Source organism: Agelaius phoeniceus, chromosome 5 (genome assembly GCF_051311805.1).
Source record: "Agelaius phoeniceus isolate bAgePho1 chromosome 5, bAgePho1.hap1, whole genome shotgun sequence".
Classification (NCBI taxonomy): domain Eukaryota; kingdom Metazoa; phylum Chordata; class Aves; order Passeriformes; family Icteridae; genus Agelaius; species Agelaius phoeniceus.
The window spans coordinates 70,786,258-70,794,919 of NC_135269.1; the positions used below are offsets into that span (position 1 = coordinate 70,786,258).

At 46.5% G+C, this 8,662-nt stretch overlaps 1 long non-coding RNA gene across 3 annotated transcripts; it reads left to right on the forward strand.

Moving 5' to 3' along the window:
- Positions 1 to 1,605: 1,605 nt before the first annotated feature.
- Positions 1,606 to 6,016, forward strand: LOC143694175 (uncharacterized). Of its 3 annotated transcripts, none has more exons than XR_013182517.1 (4): positions 1,606 to 2,062; positions 2,857 to 3,457; positions 5,177 to 5,304; positions 5,622 to 6,016. It is a non-coding gene; the product is annotated as an uncharacterized LOC143694175 (long non-coding RNA). The 3 variants fall into 3 exon arrangements; XR_013182518.1 differs by having other exon boundaries at positions 3,324 to 3,457; positions 5,622 to 6,011; XR_013182519.1 differs by lacking the exon at positions 2,857 to 3,457 and having other exon boundaries at positions 5,622 to 6,008.
- Positions 6,017 to 8,662: the final 2,646 nt, after the last annotated feature.

Sequence of the window (8,662 nt, forward strand, 5' to 3'; positions counted from 1 at the left end):
CAGGGCTGCTGGAGATGGGCCTGGGCTCCCTCTGGCCATGCAGGGCAGCAGAAGCTGCTCCTCTGGCAATGCACTGGGCAAAGGCTGCTGTGCTGTGCCCAGGCTCAGATTGGATCCAGGTAGGAATGCTTGGCTCCTCCCCTGGGCGGAGCATCTCCCCATGGGATGCTGGGATTGGATCAGCCCTGCAGGGACACTCAGTGGCCATGGACAGCAGAGATCTCCTGCAGGGAGGATTGGCTGTGGGAGAGAGAAAGAAAAAACTGCCCCATGAGCAGAGAGAACTGCCCCAGCTCTGACAGATGGGGATAGAACACACACCCAGCTAAACCTGAGAGAGGAAGGCTGTGGAACAGGAGCCTGTGTGTGTGGGTTTTCCTCTGGATCTTTTATCCGCTGTGTTTTACGGGCGCGCACGACTTCGCGTGTGGCCTCCCTCAGAATTTATTCCCCTGGCTTTTTGATCACAGTAATAATCCCACTGCTAAAAAGGAACCTTCCCCTTTAAATTCCCCAGTGCCAAGAAATGAACTTTGAAATATGAAGGTGAGCAAAGACTTTGGGAACAACTTTGAAAGCAGCTAAGCTGTGAGCGATCCCGGCGTCCTTTAATCAGATGCTCGGCTTTGCAGCTCCAGCCATCTTCACGGATTAACTCCCATGAACTTCCTGAACTGCTTTCATGGAAAAGCACATCAAACAGATGACTCTGCTAAGGGGGAATTAATCAATTAAGTAGAAGCAGAGGGGCCTAGTCTCTGCTGAGAAACTGCTCCACGGACACCTTCCTCCTGCCCACTTCCTTCCTTCTGCCTTGCTCCAAAACTTGTTTTATTTATATCAGGTGGAGACTGAATTTTAGATTTTTAGAATTTTAGTTTCACCACACACACAGAGCTTCCCTTCCTGCCATGTTTTTCTGAGATAAATATGTTTCCCAGTAATGCACACTGAACCATCTTGCACTGTCCTGCAGGATGAGTGTTGTGGTGGAGGGTCTTGGCTTTTCTGTCTGCATCTCCAAGAGAGAAGATATTTGGGATCTGGCATTTCCAGAGCTATCCCAGAGGCCAGCTGAGTGCCCCAGTATATCAGTTCTTTGCTTCTGCCTGGTCTTGGGTTGAGTTGTGCAGGCTTGGATAAAATGTCCAATTTTAGCCATGTAACAGGTATCTCATCCAAGCTGGTTTTCCAAGGGCTTTCTAGTGTCCATGGGGAGAGAGAGAGGAGTTTCCAAGGAGAAAATTACCCTTTCCTGAAACAGGTGAGGATCAGGTGTCATGGAGTGGTCACTGGAGATGTGGAGGAAGAAACCTGGGTGTCTTGGGGCCCTCATGCTCCTTCATGTCACCAAAAATATCTGTACCTATTCAGGCCACCTGTCAGTCTGCCAAAGCTGGATTCACAGTGTTTACCTCCTCTTTGTGTGCTAATACAGGGAAACAAGGAATGCAGGCTCAGATGTCCCTTTTTTCCCCCCAGATCAGGCTTCTTTTGACTTAAAAAGGGATCTTTCATGACAGAGAGAGTTATGAAATTATGGTCATGCTGCAGATGGCATTTAAGGGAAGTTCCTCCCATCTGCTCACTCTCGAGAGTGGAAAATTCCTGATGTTAAACGTTTTTGTAAAGGGCAAAGAATCTGAGTTTTTCTTTCTGAAAAGATGAATTCTCAGCTGCCATGTCAGCCTTTACTGCCACATGGACAACAAGCATGGAGATGCTCTGAAGAAAATTGGGTTTGTGGCCTCTGTAAAAGCAGTTCTGCATTTCTCCTGCAGTTTGCAGCGACCTTCTCCCAGGAAAAAATCCACTCCCAGCTTCAGGAGTGCTTGGAGCCCAAGTCACAGCTTTTATGAACAGCAGAGCTGGAGTTTCTCTTGCAGAAGTGAGATGATCTCTACATTTCCTCTCAGAAACAATCTTGTGAGCGTGTCCAGGATCAGCTGCGGTGTAAGGTCATTCTCTCCCCTGTCACATTCACTCCATCAGATCAAGTGAGGAGGAGGCAAATTAACACTTCTGTTTCTGGTCCTCAAGGGAGGCTGATCTACAGCAAAGGGTGAGTTTTAACTCCAATTCCCACCCTAAACCAATTCCTGGGCAATTTATCCTCATTTCCACTGATGTTAGCACTGTCATTTTATGAAGTACCTCTTCATCCTCCCTGGTGCTTACGCCAGGTTTATTTAGGAAAGTGCTTTAATAGGTGGAAAACATCTACTATTTTTCAGCTTATTTCCAGCTGGGGAGGTGTTTGAAGTGTGGCTGTGCAGGTGGCAGGGAGACAGAAATGTGTCAAAAAGAACCAGTTAACATCAAAACTCCTTCACACAGAGATCCCTCCTTCTTTCCAGAGGCTGCTCCATCAGGTTCTGTGGGATACCTCTTATTTCTGGATACCACAAGAACACCAGTGGTCTAATAATTCCTGCACAGCTCCTTTCCTGCTGTCACCCATCTGGCTCCGTGGATGATTCATGCTTTTGGTTATAGTTTGGGATAAAACTCCAGTTTTTCACAGCAACATTAAATCATTGATTGGTTTGGGTGGGAAGGGACCTTAAAGACCATCCAGTTCCAAACCCCTGACATGGGCAGGGACATCTTCCACTATTCCAGGTTGCTCCAAGCCTGGACACAGCTTCTCAGAGTAACCTTTTCCAGTGCTCAATCACCTTCACAGAAATAAGTGTTGTGTTTTGGTTTTTTGGGGGTTTTTTAGGGTTTTTTTTTGGTTTTTTGGGGTTTTTGGATTCTTTTTGTTGTTTTTTGTTTGTTTGGTTGGTTGGTTGGTTTTGTTTTTTTTTTTAATTCCTTTAAACAGATTTTCTTTATTTATATTTACATGTCCAGCATGTCCATGCCTCTCTTGCACTGGGAAGCATTCCACATGTGGCCTCAGCAGAGAGGAAGGATCATCCCCCTCAACAAGCTGTCAATCTTCTTCCTTAAAAAAAATAAATAATTCCTTCTGCTCTGAAAAACCCAAGACCCAACAGCAAATCTGTGCTGTCTGTTTGAGAGCTGCAGCACACAGCTGAGCACTTTCAGTGCCCAGCACACTCAGTCCTCAGCTGAGATATTTTTGTAACGGGGAATTCCAATAAAGCCAGGGGATCTGCAGCATTTTTAAAGTTTATCAGGATCACTTCTGCAGCAGTAAGCAGCGTTGAAACGGCTTGGGAAGAAATAAAAGGGAGAGGAAAAGGCGTTTTTATTTTGGGACTGAAAGTTAAGACCCTACAGATTGTACCATTTCCTGACTTTAATGAGCAAGGGTATCTTGATCCAATCTTTTTCACTGCATTTTTGTCCCCCAGACACAGGATTTTTTAATTTTAAAGGACACAAACCTGCAAAGATTTTACCCAGTTCTTCTTGAGCCTTCTGGAAAATGATAGGCCAGTTTTGGAGAGGATTGCAGGGAGTAACTGGCAAAAAGAGTGGGCCTGTGGTATGTATTTGCATGTTCATTTAGATAAAAAAGAGAAAGTGGCTGATCACAGAGAGGCAGCTCTGCAGGTTCAGGGCCCCTTCATTTCCTGACCCTCAGAATCTTGTTAACAGGATACACTCTGTCTGCAGGAAAAAAAAAAAAACAACTCTTATTTTTGGCTTAATTACAGTATTAGCAGTTGGATCAAAATACTGATTATTAGTCTGGTTATACTAACAGTGCAAAGCAGCACAGAAAACAGCATTAATAATGAAATCAAAAGCATTATGTGACATACCTGTCTCTGCAGCCTTCACCACTCTGCTTCCACAGGTGCTGTAAGGATGCACTGCTGCCTAAAATTGCTCCCATCACTGCCAGAAAAAAACACAGGAGAACACCCTGCAATTAAGTGTCTTGTGGCAATAGAACTGAACCCAGAAGTGTCTCAAAAGCAACATGTGGTCTCCTGGAAAAACCCTCTCCTCTCTGAGCGGTTGCTCTGCATCATCACCATTCCTTGCACGCTGCACACTGAGTTGGGGGAAGCTCAGCTTTCCCCTCAATGGGGCTGAAGAGAGCAGATGACAGAGGAGGGTGGGTGAAGCTTCCATGAGACAGCCAGCTGCATTCATCATGGCTGGAATTGCAGGAGTGGGATCCAGCTGCCCATGAGAAGCAGTGGCGTGAACAGAGACAAGGGGTGAGGAGGGTGGTGGTGCCCTCAACCTTCAGTGAAGATCTCTGTTCTCAAGACCCCTCAGCCCCAGGGGGTGAATTTGGGCGGGGACAGGTGTCCCAAAAGTGAGAGACTGTGCTTTTTGGAACTGGGCAAAGCATCCTTAAAAGGGGAACCCTGGAAGCAGCTCTGGTCCATGTGCAGTGGTGAGAGCACTGGGCAAGGAAGGAAGAGGTCACGATGGCAAATGATCTCCAGGCGGTGCCATGTGTGACATGGAATGCTCCAAACTGAGTTGGGGGAAGCTCAGCTTTCCCCTCAATGGGGCTGAAGAGAGCAGATGACAGAGGAAGGAGGGTGAAGGCTTCCATGAGACAGCCAGCTGCATTCATCATGGCTGGAATTGCAGGAGTGGGATCCAGCTGCCCATGAGAAGGAGTGGTGTGAGCAGAGATGATGGGTGAGGAGGGTGGTGGTGCCCTCAACCTTCAGTGAAGATCTCTGTTCTCAAGACCCCCTTGGCCCCAGGGGGTGAATTTGAGGGGGCACAGGTGTCCCGAAAGTGAGAGACTGTGCTTTTTTATTGGAACTGCGTAAAACAGTTCCAAAAAAACCTCAATTCAGTTACCACCTCTCAGATAACCAACTCTCAGTTCATCAAGACCCTTCCCCCTTAAAAGGGGAACCCTAGAAGCAGCTCTGGTCCATGAGCAGTGGTGAGAGCATTGGGCATGGAAGGAAGAGGTCAGGATGGCAAATGATCTCTGGGCAGTGCCACGTGTGACATGGAAACACAAAAGGTCTCAACTGTGTTTCCTGTGGTAAAAGAAGGACTCTTCTCTTGATGAACTGAGAATTGATTATCTAAAGGATCTTGATGAACTGAGAGTTGCTTATCTGAAGGGTGGTAACTGAATTGAGAATCCAAGGTTTTGTGTCACTGTGTTGTGTTGGAAATTTCGTGGGGGGAGGAATGTTTTTGGAAGGTTTTCATTCTGAGTTCTGTGTGTTTCTTTTATATATTGTAAGTTAATATTTTTTTTTCCTTTATTCCTAAGCTGGAGCCTGCTTTGCCCTATTTCTGGTCACATCTCACAGTAGCCATTAAGGAGAATATATTTCCATGGGGGCCCTGGCATTGGGTGAGCATCAAACCATGACAACATGGAAGGAAGATGCCACAATGGTAAATGTACTCCAGGCAGTGCACGTGTGACATAGAAACACAAAAGGTCTCAACTGTGTTTCCAGGGGAAGCAGCCTGTGGTACAAGAGGGACTCCTTGATGAACTGGGAGTTGATTATCTCAAGGGTGGTGATAAACTGAGGGTTGATTATTTGAGGGGTGGTAACTGGATTGAGAATCTAAGGTTCTATTTCATGTGGTGATGGAAACTGGGGAGAGGAGGAGGAATGTTTTTGGAAGATTTTCATTCTGAGTTCTGTGTGTTTCTTTTATGTATTGTAAGTTAATAAAGGGGTTTTTTTTCCTTTATTCCTAAGCTGGAGCCTGCTTTGCCCTATTTCTGGTCACATCTCACAGCAGCCATTAAGGAGAATATATTTTCATGGGGGCACTGGCACTGGGCCAGCATCAAACCATGACAACATGGAAGGAAGATGTCAGGATGGCAAATGTTCTCTGGGTGGTGCTATGTGTGACATGGAAGCAGAAGAGGTTCCTGGGGAAGCCTATGGCACAAGAGGGACTCCTCTCTTGATGAACTGAGAATTGATTATCTAAAGGGTCTTGATGAACTGAGAGTTGGCTATCTGAGGGGTGGTATCTGAATTGAGAATCCAAGGTTTTGTGTCACTGTGTTGTGTTGGAAATTGGGGTGAGGAGGAATGTTTTTGGAAGGTTTTCATTCTGAGTTTTGTGTGTTCCTTTGTTCATATTGTAAGTTAATAAAGTTTTTTTTCCTTTATTCCTAAGCTGGAGCCTGCTTTGCCCTATGTCTGGTCACATCTCACAGCAGCCATTAAGGAGAATATATTTTCATGGGGGCACTGGCATTGCACCAGCATCAAACCATGGCACCCACACAGCCAGCAAATGCCACCGGAGATGTCCCAGCGTGTCCCACCTGGCCTGCATTCCAGCCCAGAGGGGCACAGCTCTCCAGCTGGTCCTGTGCCATGTCCCCCACCCTCAGGTGGTGCATTTAGAAAAGTGCCTCACCACTCCTGTGACCTCCAGGCCAGGTGAGCTGTCTGGCACCCACTGTTTTTCCAAAATCAAGGCAGGAAACAGAGGAGGTGTCTGGGGCTGTTGTCTCCAAGCTGTTCCAAAGTCAGAAATGGAAAAAAAGGAGGAATATTTTTTGATAACTGCTGGGCTCAGGAACCTGTTTGTCTTGGTTTCATGAGAACATAATTGAATGCCAGGCTGTTTTCCACTTCATTCTGCATTTTGGTTCATCCCTTCAGCCGTAACTTCCCACAGCCCCTTTTAATGATGAGCACAAAAAGCCTGCTTTTCAAAGAACATCTTTTCCTGTGGTTTTTGGCCCTGCTCCTACAGGGAGAAGCCTCAGAGCAGTACAAAACAAACACATTGGGTTCTGCCACGTGGAAACTGCCTCCTCCTGATCTCTTCCTTGGTTTTAGAATTTCTCAAGCCTCTTTTCGCTCTCGGATGTGCCACAGAAGAGCAGTGTGGAGGATCAGAGTCTCTTCCCTGCTCTAGAGCCCAGAGGTTGCCCTGTGGAGGTCCATAACCAAGGAGATGTGTCACTATAGGACACAAAACAGCACCACACACACATTGCTGTTCTCAAGGTGAAAAAAGGGAAGTTTATTTTCTCCAACGTTTACAGATTTCCCGAAAGTGACAGTGGATTGGAGGGTGACAGTGCCACCTCTCCAATGGCACTGGACAAACCAACAGTCCACCAAATTTCTCCTCCTCCATAAAAGAATGCAAAACAATGAGTTATTCACAGAAAGTGCGTGAGAAAGTTCATTACAAGAATGTAAACATCAGAAGGCTTAAAAAAATCTTTAAAAATCAGGGCGACAGAGATGTCTCCCTGGAACGTGCAGTTGAGGGCTGCTGCCAAAGCACACCCTGCAGATATTTATCTGTGGAGATTTCACCTCCTCATGATACCCCCCAGCACTCTAATCTGAGCTGGTGTGTCGCAGACATCTTTCATGAAAAATCCTTTCTTAGGATTTTTCCTTGTGAGAAGCTGCAGTTTCAGCAACCAAAAGTAAACAATGGTTATCTGCTGCTGTGGAATGCAACAGGTAGACCCATGATTGGTCTCCTGTGGGTGTTTGGATTTCTTGACCACTCATGGCAGAGCTGGCTCTTGCTCTGTCTGAGACACAGATCTTTGTTATTTCATTTCTTTTCTATTCTTAGCTTAGCTAGCTTCTCAAGAAACCTTTTCCTTTCTATTGCTTTTTAGTATAGTCTAATGTAACATATATCATAAAATAATAAATCAAGCCTTCTGATCATGGAGTCAACATTCTCGTCTCTTCTTCATCCTGAAAACCCTTGTGACCGCAGTCACACTGGTGGATGCTCTAATGCTTTCCATGCCATCCCTTTCCTGACCCAGGGGTTGCTCCCACTCTTACTTGGTGTTTTTAAGTAGTTTGAATTCTCCAAAGAGTTCCAAGGCTGCTCCCCTTTTCAGATCTTGGTTTTTTGGTCCTGATCTTACCAGCAAGGCTGCTCCCCTTTTCAGATGTTGGTTCTTTGGTCCTGATCTTGCCCCTGACAGTCTCACAGCTTGCCTCCAGGCAGGAAAACAGGGAAGTCCACTTTGTTCCAAGTGCCTGGGATAAACTTTGTGTTGAAAATAAAACTACACCAAGAGCACAGCCACAGCCCTTCTGTGTCTGTCCCCAGAGTGAAATTTGGCTTTTCTGAGTCCACAAATCTTCCTGTGCCTTGCAAATAAACTTGACAGTGAGCCCTGCCTCACGTCTTCAATCTGGTGGCAGGTGCTGGTCTGGTGGCTGCTGAAACACTCACCTGGCCTCTCCATACAGCCTATTTAAAGCTGAGATGAGGAATCCTTCCTCCATTTGCAAGGCTTGGATTTTATCTGGATGAGAAAAATCTAATTTTTAGCGTGTTTTCCAACTCACAGCCTGGGGAAGGTGTTGGTGATGGTGTTACTGGTCAGGGCACTTGCACACTCACAGCACTGGGGAGAAGGGGAGATAAATTCCCAGCAAATCTTATTTTCAGGTGGATGCCCTGCCCTGCTGCTTTCTGTGGTGCAGGTGTGGAGGCCTTGGGACATTTGGTCTGCAGCAGGCAGGGAAGGGAAGGGCCCTGGTGGGTGTGGGATGGTTTGGGTCACCCTGGTGAGACCTTTCTGAAAGGATTCACTGGTCAGGAAGGTGAACAGCAGCTGGGGGGTCCAGAGAGGCTGCAGGGAAGGGAAAAAGCCTGAAATGCAAAAAATTAGGGGTGAATTGGTGCTGAGGGATGGGGATTGTGGGACCTCAGCCCCCTCCCTGACCTGACTGCATCTTCATGAGTCATCATTACAGGGACAAAAGGCACCACTTTAACACCC